At 36.2% G+C, this 16,921-nt stretch overlaps 1 long non-coding RNA gene across 1 annotated transcript; it reads right to left on the reverse strand.

The window, feature by feature from the left end:
* Positions 1 to 528: 528 nt before the first annotated feature.
* LOC145683240 (uncharacterized) lies at positions 529 to 12,121 on the reverse strand. Its single transcript, XR_014130977.1, has 2 exons — positions 11,990 to 12,121; positions 529 to 2,444 (listed from the first exon to the last, which is right to left on the reverse strand). It is a non-coding gene; the product is annotated as an uncharacterized LOC145683240 (long non-coding RNA).
* Between the last annotated feature and the right edge of the window lie 4,800 nt (positions 12,122 to 16,921).

The raw sequence follows: 16,921 nt of genomic DNA on the forward strand, positions 1-16,921 counted from the left end.
TGCAACCACTGGAAATACCTCCACCCTGGCAACTGTATTATTCCTTCGGTGACTACAACATATCATAGAATAATTGACAATTTATACTTGATAACTGCCGTGGTAACAATAGTAAAAATACATTTCAAGTCCCCAACATAGTCAACGATGCCAACAATGGAAATTACCAAAATTCTTATGTGCATAATACTGGGATACTATACACATAATAATAGAACACTTACTTACCAGTGAGTCTACACCATTTCCTTGACTCGAAATTTCGTATCACAGACACACATGAAAGGTAGACAAAGAAGGAATTATTTTGTGACTTGCTCCTTAAAATATCAGTAAAAGACGATTTATTTTGTCCATAATAGGGAAGCTACTAATAAACTTATTTCACAGAATAATGTCAGAGCTTTATTCGTAAGAAAACCATTTGAAATATTAATAGGTGTAATGGAGGAAAGGGGTTTCGCGGAAAGCATCCTTATATCAAACTTTCAAAATATACCATAGAACAGTATACGGAACAACTAAAACAACAACAAAAAAATCTTTCAATTAATTTTTATTTCAAGTCGACTCTTGAAACACAATTCAAACTATAGTATACAATTACTAAAATGTTAACTTGTATTAACGAAACAAAAAAGACCAAAGCACACAAAATATAGTAATAACATTTATATCGCAGTTTGGGCAAAGTAACATCGCCTTCATCAATATGTTTGAAGAATAACAACTTAAGTATAAATAGAAAGTAAACACGCTCACACTCTCCAGAGTCAATCAAGTTTTTCTTTCACTTTTTGTATAAATCTATTCAAAAACGTAAATTTTTATTTATGTGAACTTAATTATTTTTAATTAGGTTAGGCGTACCCACAGGTGAATGTAAAAAATGAAAGAAGAAAACTTGATCGGCTCTGAGAAATGAGCGTGACACCCTTTCACTTTCTGTTTACATTGTAGCAATATGTAAAAAAAATAGATCATGATGTAAATAGACTGTTATACTGTACAACCATGCCTGTAAATTCATCTCAGGCGCTAATAACAGCTTTACTTACATAATTAAATCTCTTTACGAAAAGCTGGTACAACCATATTTCTTACTTCCTAAGTCCCTAAATTAGTTCTAAAACTTCTAAAAACTTAAACTAAAAAAGTTTTATTCCTACACGTAGCTTTACGTCACGTTCACAAGCTTTTAAATTATCAACTTCAACAAAAATCCAAATATAAAACCTTACCGGTAAGTAATTTTAAAAATAAAGTCCAGTGGTACTTAAATAAATAAATAAATAAACAACGTAAAATCAGTTTGTGTTATCATAAACATAACTAAAGTTCTATACTCTTCATTTACCAAACTTCATTTTAAACAGTATTCATTTCAAATTTAACACCGCTGAAACTCAGGATGTGCGGCATAATTATTACAGTACTAGTAAAAAATTACTAAGCATCATTACTTCATCTTTAAAATGATAATCCACCACCAATCAAAGCTATATCAAAATGAAAGCCAATCAACAATCAAAAGCACAAAAGTAAAATATTCGTCATCAAACTTTACCAAGTTGTCAAAAAGATCTGTTTGTACTAACTTTCTTAGAATGCCAAAAAGAACACTAGTAAACCCTTAAATGCACATTCCAAATTAAACTCTATTAAAACTTCTTTAATTTTAAATTATAAAATTTTCATTATTGTACCTCTTACGAAACACCCCATACCAAAAAAAATTGTATAAATCTCATATCTCAGCAGTATTCAAGTTGTTATTCTTTAATTGATATTCCATAATGGGTCTGACGTAGGCGAAATTTCGTTGCCCAAACTTGAAGGCAATTGTTATTAATATATTCAGTGTCTTGGTCACTTTTGCTTTTATTAATATATGCTGAATACTTCAAAACCTATAATGAACAAAATACAAGCTTAAAATGTCAAATGTACATAATAGATGTAATTAAACCGTTCTTATGGATAATTTATTGATTGGGGATGTCATAAGAAGCTCAAGGTCAGTATTCCCAGGTAAATGTTTCACATGTCGAATTTGGTAATCAGAAGACAGAACATCTGTTACTGAGTTATCAGGTCGCGCATAATATTTACGATTACCCGAAGGCTTCATAACTTCTGTTACTGGTTTGGAATTTTGGTCATTGATACCACAAGGCACTCAATTTGGAAAATACTAGACATCAAATTCAACGTCGTCTTCCGCTGGAATAAATATAAGAAATGGTCCTATATCCGTGTCCGATTTAGCCGTGTGAGGTCCACTTATAACACTTCTGAAAAAATATGTTTCAGAAATTTCTCAAAATCTTCGGCACCCTCTTCAATAAGGTTGAATGTATCATTCAACAGTGTGATGAATTTAGGATGGCGAACATTCATTTCAGATTCCAAACCTAATTCTGCAGGTGCAGCAGCAACAGTACCTGTAACATAGGGAAGAAATCATCAAAATAACTTTTTACTAACTTTTCTTCACTTAACCCAAGACATATTTTTAAAATGCACTGAAACTAACTATTGATGCGACAACACGAGATAAATTTAAAGAGGAGAGGAATGTTCTTCAAGAGTCAAGACGAAACGAGATGACGTTGTATGTCATCTCGTGGATAATACTACTGTTTACAGCATACAATAGGCAATATGTCAGGCGACTTTGCAGGCCACAGAAAGAACGATGGTTGTCATTAGGCGAAGAAGGTCGGTACATTCTGGGGAACATGTGACTGGGTATGATCTTGACTTTTAAGATTTCCTCTATGTTACAATCATGGTGAAGCTACTATCAATGTATAACAGACGATATCGTGTGTTGTAGCCAATGGGCTTCAAACTACATCAAAGTTACCACTCAGCCACCTTGATCCTCATCAACACTGGCTGGTAAATTTTGCTCCTCATGAAATCTAACCGTCTATTGCCAATACTGTACTATAGATTTAACTTATAGAATAAGTACCGCCTCCACTCGGCTCATAGGTGATAGTTCACATGTCTGTTGTACTTGAGGTGTTTGTGGGTTAAAGAGAGCGACACAAAGCTGTGCATGCTCCCACCACAAGTGTAGTGTTCAGCAGACATCGTCCTACCCCTGATGGAGGCTAGCTTATGCAGGTTTCCTTAATCTAACTTAAAGCTAGCACAATGAAGGACGTCGTGCGGTCCAACCTTATGAACAGTATATCTGTAATTGTGTGGTATGTTCATATTACGCGGTCAATATGGCGGTGGCTGCGTTTTGTTCTCTATCGTGCATTGCTTCTGTCGTGGCGACATGCTCTCCAATCGCACCAAGTTTGCTCTCCAATCGAAGCCGTTGTCTATGATACAACAATGAAGTAATATTTTTACTCAGCAGCAGGTTTATAGTAGCATGTTTATTCGGTAGCATCTACTCTTTGACACCGACGATTCACAGTGACGTTTAGTTACCGTTTTTATGTTTGCTTATGTACGTTCCAGTGCCTACGTCTTGTGTAATCGCTCCCTCTCAGCGCTACGTTGCTCAGGGAACCAAGATCTCTGCTGAATGAACGAAATTATCATTCTGCTGAGGTTATCCTCGTGTTTATTTTATGTCATTTAGGCTAAGGGAGACGGATTATTAAGGTAAGTGATTGATGATGGAAGAATAGGTGGAATGAGAAAGTGGGAGGATAAACCTGAAACTACCTACGGACACGATGTTGTCCACCACAAATTCATTTGAAGGGGATCCAACCAAGGACTCCATGCACTGCAGGTAAGCACTCTATTACAGTACCATGCTTCGTGACCTTAGGAGACTTGTTGCTAATAGATGGTTTGTATTCTAAAATGGAGGAGTTTTTGCAATTGCACCAGCCGTTTGGGTTCCATACTGATAAAAGGTCGCATCATAAAACAAAAAATCGTCAACACTTCATCAAGGGGTTCGAACAGAACGTGAAGAGACCGAACGTTGAGACGCGGAGAATGCATATCGCTATGTGAAGAAACGTAGAGCGTCCTTTGAATATATTTCTTAATAATGCTGCACTGTGAATATGATTTGAGCGCAAGGCAACTAGCAGTAGAGCCATGAGTGTATTCGTTTATGGAACAATAAATTCATTATAAATAGTTTTACGCTTTCCCTTACCCTTTTTACTCTATAGGACATCAATCTGAACCCAAAAGTTGAAGATTAATTGTATCGCTACCACTTTTACTAGAAGTTTAATAGTGAAGACGTCATCTGCTAAATTGATTTAAAAAATTGTTTCTCGATATCAGATGAGATTCTCTGCTTATAGCAATCAGTATTAACATTCGAAATGGTAGAGAGGGCCGCGTTGGTTCAGTGGTAGAGCGTTCACCTCTGGTCCATGGTTCGATCCCAGCTCGTGCCAAGTGAAGATGTGTTGAACAAACACCGTGTGCGTGGGTTTTCTCTTGCTTCTCCCGTTTCCTCCCACTTTCTTCATTCCACTATTTCATTCATTTCTCATCATCACCGTTTCCTTTAGTCTAGCCGGTATAATCGTGGGACGTGAAACAAATATTTCATTTCATTTCTTGCGTCTGCTAAATTCATTTAAAAGATCGTTTAAAACTGCAAATGGACCACAATCTTCTACTTCCTGTTACAATAGACTGATGGAGGCCAGTTGGTCCCCAAATCAAGTTCTGGCTACCTTTATACTTAATTAATCTTTTTCCCTCTTTAGAGTTAATATCTTCTATTACGACGAAATCGAAAATGAATAAGAAGCACTCTAATATTTAGATAATTATCCAGTAAATATTTATATTTTGCATGTCTTCCTCCCCTCCTCTACCTTGGTGCTTTCAGCAGAGTTCACCAGAATTTTGTCGTATTTCGGAGAGAAAAATTTTACACACACATAATTATATATAAAGTATTTGAGAACAAGATCCTGAGACGAATATTCGGACCCAAGAGGAACGGGAATGGGGAATGGCGGAAACTTCATAACGAGGAACTACATAATTTATATGGTTTACCCAACATTGTTAGAGTCGTCAAGTCTAGGAGGCTTAGGTGGGCAGGTCATGTAGTTAGAATGGAAGAAAGTAGAAACGCTTTCAAAGTCTTTACTGGAAGACCAATCGGAAAATGACCATTAGGAAGACCTAGGCGCAGATGGGAGGACAATATTAAGATGGATCTCGCAGAGATTGGAATACAAAGTAGAAACTGGATCCAATTAGCTAAGGATAGAAGTCAGTGGGGAGCTTTTGTGAACGCGGCATTGAACCTCCGGGTTCCATAGGCCATAGAGTTAGTTAGAGTTAGTTAATAATTATATATATGAATATCAGGTACTCATATATATAATAATAACGCCGTATATATAAAGTAACCAAGCAAGTTTTTTTCTGGCAGTCTGTATTTCATAGGCCCTCACACCGTGAGTTGAATGCGAATGGAGATAAGGCGAATGTCAGTTGTTGGCGTGGTTATATCCAACATACTATCTGGTCATGGCAGTTCAGTTACATCGTGAGCTTGCGTAAGAACAGAGTGAAAATGGAACCTCTACAGAGCGTCATAAACGCGTGTATGCTCCACGAGTTCAAACTGGGGTCAAACGCCACTGCAGCGGGGCGGAAGATATGCCAGGACTTTGGTGAGGGTGTCGTAACTACACGCACAGTGCAGTGGTGGTTTAACAATTTTAAGGACGGTGACGAAACACTCGAAGACGCACCAGGCCAACACACGTACAAAATGATCTTCGTTCGGCAATTGAGGCGAACAATGGCCAGACATTCGAGAAAGTGAAACTACAATTCAGTGTGAGGCGAGAAACATTTGGCAGCACCTCCATTAACTTGGGAAGTACCACAAGTTGGGTGGATGCATGCCACATGATTTGACTCCGTGCCAGACACCTGTGTTTCTTTGCTGTCTCGCCTGAGGAAGGAGCCTTTTCTGGACAGGGTGTTGACATATGATGAGAAGTGAGTTCTGTACGAATCTCACGGGGTCGTCATCAGTGGTTAGTATCCAATTAACCGGTTCCAAAACAACAGAAACCAGCACTGCACCAAAAGAAGGTCCTCCTATGTGTTGGTGGACTGCGCGCGGCATCGTGCATTGGGAAGTGCTACCAGCTAGTCAGGGCATTTTGAGCCGTGTTCAAGAAACACTCAAAATTCTGGAGCCAGACTTCTGAATCGCAAAAGGGTCCTCCTGTTACAGGACAACACTAAACCCCACGTGGCTAGGATGCCTTGGGACACCATTCTACGCCTTGGATGGGAAACTCTATTGCATCAGGTATGAGATTTCCTACCTTGATCCCTACAAATCAATTACTACCTCCCTCGAAATGCGTTAATCGTGAATAGGATGGAGGTTATGAATTAACATTTAGTACTTACTGGAAAAATAATTCAATTTTAGATGAAAAAAGTTGGTTAGGTTAAATATCCTTTCACCCTCGTGACACTGAGCATGAAAAATGGTAAATTCATGGAGGTCATCTTGTACCACAGGGCTTCCCCTTAACACTCTCGGAAATTTGCATACTGCTATCTATGGATAGTTTCTACCATTCACAGAAGAGAGTATGAAATACTGCACAAGATTCCATCCTCGAATAAAAGGTATTATTTTTATTTATTTTTCAGTGAATATTTTTGTCCCTCATTGGTGACTGTTCTTCCTCTGATTTGCGAAAGTTTCATAGTAAATGGTTCACAGTGATTGGTTTATTATTTTTAATAAAATGTGATTTGGAACCCAGAATTAGAGGAAATGTTGTTCGTAGTGATGAATTAAAATCTTCCCTCCAAATCAAACACTATTTCTTGAAAATAGTTATAATCATACCCATTAGACAAGCAATGAGATAATCCAAATACATTATTCTTAGCTTTAAATAATTGTAGACGGAAAATCAAATTAATTGAAGTATTTATGTCCCCCCACAAAACTACTCATGACGCAATATGCGTCATAGTAACCTCTTTGGGTACCCGTAATCCACTTCTAATGGTTTGTAATGAAATTCGTTGTAAAACATGTATGAAACGGATAATTCATTTTGCTCGTGCTATTATCTGATAGAGATTTATGTGTTCATCCTAGTCCCTACATGTAACGTTTACATATGTACTAACCTTCCATTATAAGTGTGCAGAGCCATCATACAAAAAAAAAAAAGGGGGGGAATCACAATGTTTAAATCTCAACCCTGTAAGAAATGAGGACATCTTCTGGTAAACTACAAGACATTCCGTTTCGTATATCTGTGGCTGAACTTGTGTGAACATGTGTCTTAGTGTAAGTAGATCTTCCGGTACAAAATCATAGCCTAATTGGGAAATGGTATCCACCAAGAATGCGTGACTGAACTTACAGTGGAAAAAGAATCGCTTTTGCAAAAAGTAGGTCATTAAAATCTGTAATCATCGTAATGTAACTGTGAATGTATAGTCATTTAGAACTCTTTTCTCATATATTGATTCTCCTAGTTTAGAACAAAAGATGCATAATTGATGAGCTAGTTTATTTTGTTTATTTGGAGTATAACTGAGCAGTTTTGGTAGTGATGGAAGAATATGCAATGTAGTGTGGAAGCTACTCTGGTATGTGTTCCTCCAGGTAGATGAAGGAAGATAATACATAAGCTGCAATAATGATATAAAACAGTGAAACAAAGTCTAAGTATCAAGTGGGAACATAACTTTCAAAATTTGTTTCGACGTTGCGGCAGACAGTGAAAAATTCTGACAAATATGTGACACCCAAGTGAACTGCGCGCACGTCCGCGTCTGCGACCGTTATCACGCGTATCTGATCGTGTCGTTCGGGTTAAAAATATTTTATTGTGCTAAATGGACACAATATCAATGTGAAAATTATTATTATTTTTACGTAACAAAATATGTCAACAAAATATAGTATGTTGTAAAGTTCATGTAAGTATAAAAAGGGCACTAAAAGAAACGTCTTCATGACAGACCTAGAAATACACACACACCATACGAAAATTTGCGTTGTTTAATATAAAATGTTCTTCTCTCTATGCATGATTAGTTGTAAGTTGCATGTATGCTTTAATATGAATGTCTGAACGAAAAATCAAACTTATATTTCCGTACAGTTATTCAAATGATGATTCATTGTATGTTCACGCAATTGAAGGACCTGGTCACTAAATGATTTATAGTCTTGGTTCGAATACCATCGCGGTAATATCGAATAAAGTTCCGAACAGTTCATCAGACGTAAACTGGAATTGAATGCGAGTAATAGGATTTATGATCACTAGGAACGGGAACTAGATTACCTATTCCGCACCAACAGTTCCATATACAAAATTCAAATACTAATTATTATTACAAAAATATCACCCCAGCATGAGACAAAACCCAGGAAGTAACGTGAGAAACAACCTTCAACGTTACACCCTTTGCATGTTTCTAAACTTCTTACTTTGTTCCCATTTTAATAAAGAAAAGAAAAGAACGCCATGACTTTTGCGCTACCCTCGCATATCAATAAAATAATAATTTCTTTTTTTCCCCCTACAATTCATTGATTATTCTAAAACACTGGTGCCTGTTTTACCTTTAATGAAACTGAAACCTTTGCTCTAAATTTACTAAGACTATGTTTTTCTTCGTTCCTCGTAACCATTTATGAGTTGACATACTTTATTATTCCACATTTGACTCATGCCAGTCGGTAACATTTTTGTTTAATAAAAGTCGTTATTTGGCACCTGTATATACAGTAAAACAACACTAGTAATGTGTTACAGAAATGACTGCTCGTCATGCAACTAGCTGATTTAACGACCACAATTTTAGCACTTGACTCCAAAGAGCGATGGATGGAAGTTGCACCAGGCTTCTGTGAAAATTTAACTGGGTAACACAGTGCCATTGTGCTGAATTGACACAACCATTTTTTTTTTTTTTTTTTTACCATGTGTTCGGAACAAGAAACAGTGATAACAAAATTTAATATCAAAATAACATGGGTGATGGGAAGGTTTCAAAACAAACAATAAAGCAAAGTGTGTGCTTCCTGTCTGTGTTGTTTCGGGTGTGATTCTTGGTGTGAGTGTTTGCGTTGAACAGAATACAAAGTTCTAAGACCTGTGACAAACATCTTGGCATTTCAGCTAAACCAAGTGGTAAAGGGGTGTGACTATGGGTAAGCAGACAAACTACAGCGCGATCAGGTGATAGGGGGTAGACGTGGATGTGTGCAAAATAAACGTGGCAATACCGTTGACCTCTCATTTGCTAGCAGCATTTAAAGGGAACTTGGAGCGCCGCCTTTAAATGTTTGTCACGCCGGCCGTTTAGTTTTGATTCCACTTTAAGCAGTAGTCTACGTATAAGGAGTCTGCAAAGACACATTATACGCAACCTTTGAAGAAAAAAATGAAGTGAATTCTTCATTTTAACGTTCTACAGTTTGCAGCTTAAGCTGCGGGAGACACAAGAGGAATGGAAGTTAGGGATTTTCAAAGTGCTAGCAGTGTTGACTCGTAAGAGAAATCATTTCAATAAAAATTTAAATTTTATCGTTGCAGGTTAAGGAAATAAAGCGTAACTATGTAGCAAATCTTGTATCTAACCAGTGCGGGGCTTATGTATAAACTAAACATGCTATAGCTTAGGGCCCCAAAAGTTTAAAGAAAAAATAACTGATTGGAATGTAATTTCCAAACAACAAGAAAAAGCAAATAAGATAAAACGCACATATAACAACAGTGTTTTGTATTGTTATGTAGTATTTTTTATGAAGCAAGTAATAGGGCTTTATTTCTCAGCCCCACTTGTAATGAGGGTCCTGTTATCCAGCCCCGCTTATAATGGAGCCCCCGTTTCCCAGCCCTGCTTGTAATTGACCCTTGTTTCTATTTAGATATCCATAGATGTCCATAAATTAGCATGTAGCATATATTCAAACCTAAAAAACGGCAACATTTTGTCGTTGAAAAGGAAAGCTTGACGTATAAAGGGCCCCTTTCAATAGCTTAAGACCCCATGAAACCTAAACACGGCACTATATATTATAAGGGGAATGGGATTCGATACTCGTTTGTTCCAGTTCAAGAAGACCAACTAATAATAATATTGGGATTCGAACCTTGGATCTCCCAAAATCTCCTTTACAACATCATTCAAATGCACAAATTAGTAAATTGAAGTAAGAAACCGGCAACAAACAAATATCTTCACTCCTCCACGGTCCTAAGATTCGGGCGTTATACATATCAGAGGCATAAGCCGTATACCCACCATCGCTGTTGCGTCAGCTCCAAGATACACTGGTCAATACCTGTAAAAGAGTGCAAGGTAGGACAGCCATGCGTGATTAACACCAGACGAGTAGTGGGAGAGGAAAGTAAATGTTTGAACTTTTCTATTTATAGATACCTTACCTTCTGACAAACACTTTATGCCGCATACACTTTAACTTATGCACATTTCAACCGCTAAAAGAAAACATAACTTATTAAACACATCTGGTTTACACTTTCTTCATTTTTAAGAAAATAACAAGAATTATGTATAACTCTGTATTAATATTCACTTCACTTTGATTACATCAACCACATATAATAAACAACACTAATGTTTTCAAATTATGATTAGCATTTCATTCAAAACAAATTGACTCTTATGCATGATTGCGGAACGATCTGTAAACGCGCACGACGATCACGGCGAATATACGAAATAAAATTCACTAGTGCACTATTAACTCGTTGACTTCCATTGCCGGATATCGGTGAGTTGAATGTTCCATTCCTTGACATACAACAGGGTTCTTCTACAAAATCGCTGTATTGGCGAGGGAAATGCGTTAGAACAATTCTTATTAACACATGTTCCTTTTGCTATTGAAACATTATTTGTATACTTGTCACTGCTTCCTGGTCTCGCCTTGCATTTTGTATATATAAAATTCAAATACCATTCATGTTTGTTTTAAGTCTTAAAATTAAACTTATTTTGAGCACATCTTGTATATGTCCACTCTGTTTGATAGGAGGCGACGCTCTCTTCTTTTCTTCTCGCGTCACATCGTTGCCAGTTCACAGCGTAAGAATACACTAACTAAACTAAAATATAATTCGTAGAAAACATTAAATTTTGCTTCATAATATTGCTAATAACATATAATAAATGGTTCATAAATTAATAGGAATCACATTAAAAACACTGATTATTCCAATAAGTTATGGAACTGACGATTTTTTATAAATTTCACATTGTCACGTAGAAGTCTATCATCGTCATGAGAGTTTGTGCGTGGGCGGACAGCACGAGAGTAGCGAAATTTTTCTTCCAAATATGGGCTGACGGGAGGAAGCAAGACTGTCTGGAGAAGTGAGGCACCTTTTGGGGTGACAAATTCTTAAGCATTGTTCTCCTCCAACTGTTAGCTGATTGCGTTATATTTCTAAGAATAGACGCTGGGGAAATACGAGGGTTGATTTAAAATTTCATGCCAATCCATCTTGTTACAATATAACATTATAAACATATATATAAAACTTTCTTCTCGTAGCTTCTACTAATTTAACATTTTACATGTGTGATATCTCTCAAGAGACGCCATTGAAGGAGGAAATGTTCAAAGTAAGAAGACCACAATGCTGTCCACCACAAACTCACTTGGTCAGGAATCGAATAATGGATCTATAATCACCAGATGTGACCCACCATGTCCTCTATCAATTTTCGATTCAGTTTTGTGGTGGACAAACAGCGTGTACATGTGTTTTCCAGCGGCTCTTCCATTTTTTACTACTTTCTTTTACCACCATTTTATCAATTATCATCAATACTACTACTAACTACTACTACTACTACTACTACTATTAATAATAATAATAAGAAGAATAATAAGAATAAGAATAAGAATAGTAAACAATATCTTATTTGTTCAGGTTTATGAACTTTTCCTGTAATGTTCAAACATATGTAATTTATAAACTAGTAAACTTACTTTGTGTAACGGTATTGGCGAGTGCGAAAGAAATTCCAATAAGTAACCAATACCAAGCAACCTTCATATTTCAGTTTTCCAGTAGATGTTGTTCAACAATCTCTGACAAAGAACAAACTTTTAAAAGACTCTTCGAACGTTCTTATAACGCTATTTCTAAACATCTTAGGAGAATTATTTTCACATTAGAGTTGTTTAGATAGCTACGCCACTCGTTTGAAATAGGTGATCTACATTTAATTGCAATGGATTCCGGATGTAGTGATGTGTTATGATTAAAATTTCATCGTATGTCGACGACCTTCTTAACAATTTTCTAATCTACTCGATAACATTGAAACCAAATGTGGTAGGTATACTACATCTTTCAATTTAAATGTTGATCTCCATAGAGCAAACCGATGAAAGGTAGTAGTGACATACGGATCCAGCGTCCAGCGATAGAGTTATTGTATCTAACTCTACCCTTGTATTCATGAAATAAAATTAAATGAAATCTTCCACTCTTATTTCCCATGTTCACATCGTGTAGGCTAAAGAAGGTTGTGATGATTAGAATGAATGAAAGTTATGTCATGGCGAAAGTGGGAAGAAACAGGAGAACTCCGAAAAACCCGCGTGCATGACATTTCTCCACCATTAAGTCCACCCACTTAACGCGAACCAGGGTTCCACCCACAACGAACCCAACTCTCAATATAAACTCGACGATAGAAGTAAAAAGTGCGAATGTGATTTCGAAACTGTCGAATGAATGACATCAAATTGTTAATTGGGCAACATGTGCATTGAACTACGTTTTCAACTTTCAAGTTGCCAACCGTTACAATCATTAGCCTACATGGGGCCAACAATCTGTGCTGCTAAAGTATACATGTGTTATAGAAGGAGTGAGGATTGTACATATTTCCACATATTCCATATATATAAATTCCACATATTTCTATCCACGGGTACTCTCAGCCGTTTTCTTTAGGACGTAGATGTTGTGCCCATGACATTACTTGTGGGGACAATTTTTCATTGAAAATGGCAGGTACAATAAGATTGATAAATGATACGGTTGGGAAGAGAAAGATATATTTGGAGGACTGGCTGGTAAATTTGAACGGAGAAATATGAATTTAATAGACATGATATATTTCGTGGGAAAGAGTTTTAAACTTAAAGGAATAAATGGAAACTTAGGGAGAATTGTAAATTTGGATGTGGTTTCTGTCCAAGCCCTTGAGGCCTATTTTACGTCGGACTATCGCCTTGTGCGAAGGATAAGTTCATTTCTTTTCTTGAATAAACTGAGCAGCTAATACGTACTATCATAATAATAGAAACACGATAAATATTTCTGGCTCGGCTGGGCAGGATTTCTTCTTCATGTAATGTGGCAGGCATCAGTATCGTTAAACTCTAAAGCACTTCTAACCAGGGCATTGTAATCACGTGACTATTAAAATAAGACATTTTTTTTCTTTTAAGTATGAGACTGCACTAGTTCTGCACATTTCCTAAGTACAAGGCATATATTTCTCTATATATTTGCCACATGATCTAAGAAGCTCAATTTTTTTTGTTTGTTTGTTTTCATATTGTGAAACATTATTGATCAGTTAAACACAAATACTCCATCTGTTTAAAACAATTGATGTGCTTGAAGTAGTGATGCGGGGTGGAAAATTTTTCACTATATTTTTCCGCAAAATTTTCTGTTCTAAACAAATATCGATGATCAAGTAACAGTTCCTCATTAACCATAAAATTAATTGAATTCATGTATAGAAATGTTAAAAGAGTCTGAGAATTTTCATAGCTCAGTAAATTTCCAGTACTACGTAGGTAAAAGTGAAACAATTTTCATGATTCCAAATATTTTCTGTTGTGTATGCAAAAATCGAAAAACTTTTATAAGTTGGAATTTTTTTTTATCATTTTGAAGCAAAAAGTAAAACTTTTTTTGTGAATCGGAAAGTTATTGCTCTGTAGAAACATGTAAAAGGAATTTTATTTTCATGTTTCGGATTACAATGTAGAATTAACTAGAAAAACTTTTCATAAGCCTGGCAATTTTAAATATTATGTATAGTGATGTTAGGTGGAAAATTTTCTAAAATATTTAACTGTACGTTGAGCTATAAAATTCAATTCCTGTAGAGGAAAGTTAGACAGCAACAAATTATAATTTTCCAAATAGCTTTCGGGAACCGGAAAAGTTTCTAATATTTCGAGTTTTAAGTAAAAATATACATAGCGTTTCTCTCTCTCTCCCTCTCTGTGTGTGTATGTGTGGGTGGGTGGATGTGTGGGGGTGTGCACATATGTGTAAAGTGCGGAGAACATAGATCGAGTTGGTAGAGTACAAATATTCCATCTCATTATTTAAAATGTAAGAAGAAAGCGAAAAGAAACCTTTGCGAATTTCTTTCACAAACAGAAAGTTCCCCTATTTCTTCACATATAGGTCTGCTTATGTAATGAAATAACTACATAAAAGTTCCTTATGAAGATTATTTTTGAAACAGAAAATAAGAAATGCTTTGATTTTATTGTGTTTATCATTCGTAAATTATAACTTATATTAGAGTTTTAAATAATCAATATCTTAGAGCAGATATTTTTTATTGTAAAACTACCATTATTATGTATAAAAATGTATTAGAAATAAGTATTCGATAGAACAAGTAGACCCTACGTATATAACAAAAAATAATTATTTTGTAAACTGAAATGAAATTATTTGTTGGTTTTAGAACTTAGCGGAATGACTCGGTCTTGGTCTTGGTCTTGCATTTGCTCATCACTAATTGCGAATTTATGACTTACTTTACTCTGATATAGACCGCTACTCAACGGTTGCTCAAATTTGAAATAATGCGTGTTGAAATTTCGCTTTTCTATGACTTTGAACAGTACTAGCTCTGAAACTATGCCCACAGGTCCATAATAATTTTTTGGCTTACAATATTTTGATGTGAGGAACTACTTCGTACAGTTTGTCGGTCTAGTTCATGATCACCTCGTATAATACTAGTCACATCGCCTCCTACTCTAATTTTTGATCTATGGAAGCAGTCTTGAAACTAAACATGGGAGTAAATTACTATCTAAAACGAGCACGATTTTAGTAGATACATAAGTGCAAAGATAAATAAACTAGAGTTGCGACTCTCAATTCATATTACAAAAATATAAAAAAAGAAAGATTCTCGCTATAAAGAACAAATCAAAATGATGTACCCGAATTCAGTAATTTATAGTATGAACTAATGAACATATTATTGTGAAACATGTAGTATTAAGAAAGGTAAGCTGTCAATGCTTTTTCAAACATATCACAAGTGGTCCATGCGAGCACCTCATGTAGCACGGCACGTATCAAGGCGATAGTTTATATCCTCCCAAACCTTTAAGAACATGTTGCCTTCAGTCAACGCCATTTTCCTTAACTGCTTGCTGCTGACTCTTAGCGTTAGAAACTGGAAACACTGCATGGAAACTAAAATTTGGAAGTTAGCCTTTCGAAGCGTGTGTTTCACAATAACATGTTTATTAGATTTGTCAGAATACATTTCTGAAATATCTTTGGCATCATTTTGTCTTGACCTGTAGTTTGCTGATGTTTCCTTCTGGCGGATCAGTGTTGAAACAAGCAGTCGTAGATTGGTACCACTTCCGGTTTGAATCAATGTAAATTGTAGAAGTGAAGGTTACTTGTGACATTCCTGCATCAGTTTCAAAAGAATTGTCTTTATTTCTCAACTTTTCTTGAAAATAAAATGAAATTTTTGAGTTTTACGTCCCACACTTACTCCGGCTAGGCTAAAGGAGACCGTGATGATGAGAAATAAATGAAATCCTGGAATAAAGTGGGAGAAAACGGGAGGACCCCGAGGAAACCCACGCACACAGTGTTTGTGCACCACAAAGTTCACTTGGCGGGAACAGGGTGTGAACCCGGGACACCATGCATCAGAGGTGAACGCTCTACCACTGAGCCACCGTGGCAAGCTCAACTGTCCTTTTTTTTTATGGAGATCAATAATACACTGGAATCCCATTTAACGGGATTTGATTGAAGGGGTGGAACGAAAGTTCGATTGAACCAGAAAACTTGTATTTTGATATAGAGTAGTGTGAATTTTATATATTTTCAGCTTGAAAAGACAATGTTGGTAACATATGATGCGTTCAAAACTGAATATTGGGCCACAGTGTCCCAGTGATACAGCGGTCCTTGATCTTTGGTGAGTTTTGTGGTAGACAAACAACGTGGGTTTTCTCGGGGTTTTTCTTTTTCTCAATACTTTCTTCATTCATTCTCATCATCACTCTGTCTTTTGACCTGGCCGACATAACCATGGAACGTAAAACTTGAAAGATTTCATGTCATTTTCATTTTCAAAATTGAATATTAGACTTGGACATTTTAGGCCTTATGCAGAGTCGTTTTGACGTATGCTTAGCGCCATACTAAAGGCCTGACTATTGCAGGAAATATATGTTAATCTAACTCTTTAGTATAGTACTAATCACGCGTCAGAACGACTCTGCATAAGGCCCTTTGAAACTAAAGCCATACAACTAAAATAATAGTTTAATTTAGCTTGCGAAAAATACGGTAATCTTTTGATCTTTACAATACACCTTCGTGTGGTAAAAATAAACGTAGATGGGGAGTAGGTTAGTACTTCTGACAATCATCAACAATGAACTCATTTCCTCTCCCCCTCCAAAAAACTTCTAGATTAAATTAAAAACTATACTCATAGTTGGTGCTTTTAGATATAACAATCACACAGGAGCAATGGCATTTTTAGCGATTTGGTTTACGCGAAATTTCGGTTAATCGGGAACAATTTTTGTAGTTTCAGGGAATTTTCCCTGATGTAAATTTATCAAAAAGGGAACTTTTCCGATAAAACGTGAAAATCCATGGAA

Source organism: Thermobia domestica, chromosome 4 (assembly GCF_964235325.1).
Source record: "Thermobia domestica chromosome 4, izTheDome1.hap1.1, whole genome shotgun sequence".
In the NCBI taxonomy this organism is placed as follows: Eukaryota; Metazoa; Arthropoda; class Insecta; order Zygentoma; family Lepismatidae; genus Thermobia; species Thermobia domestica.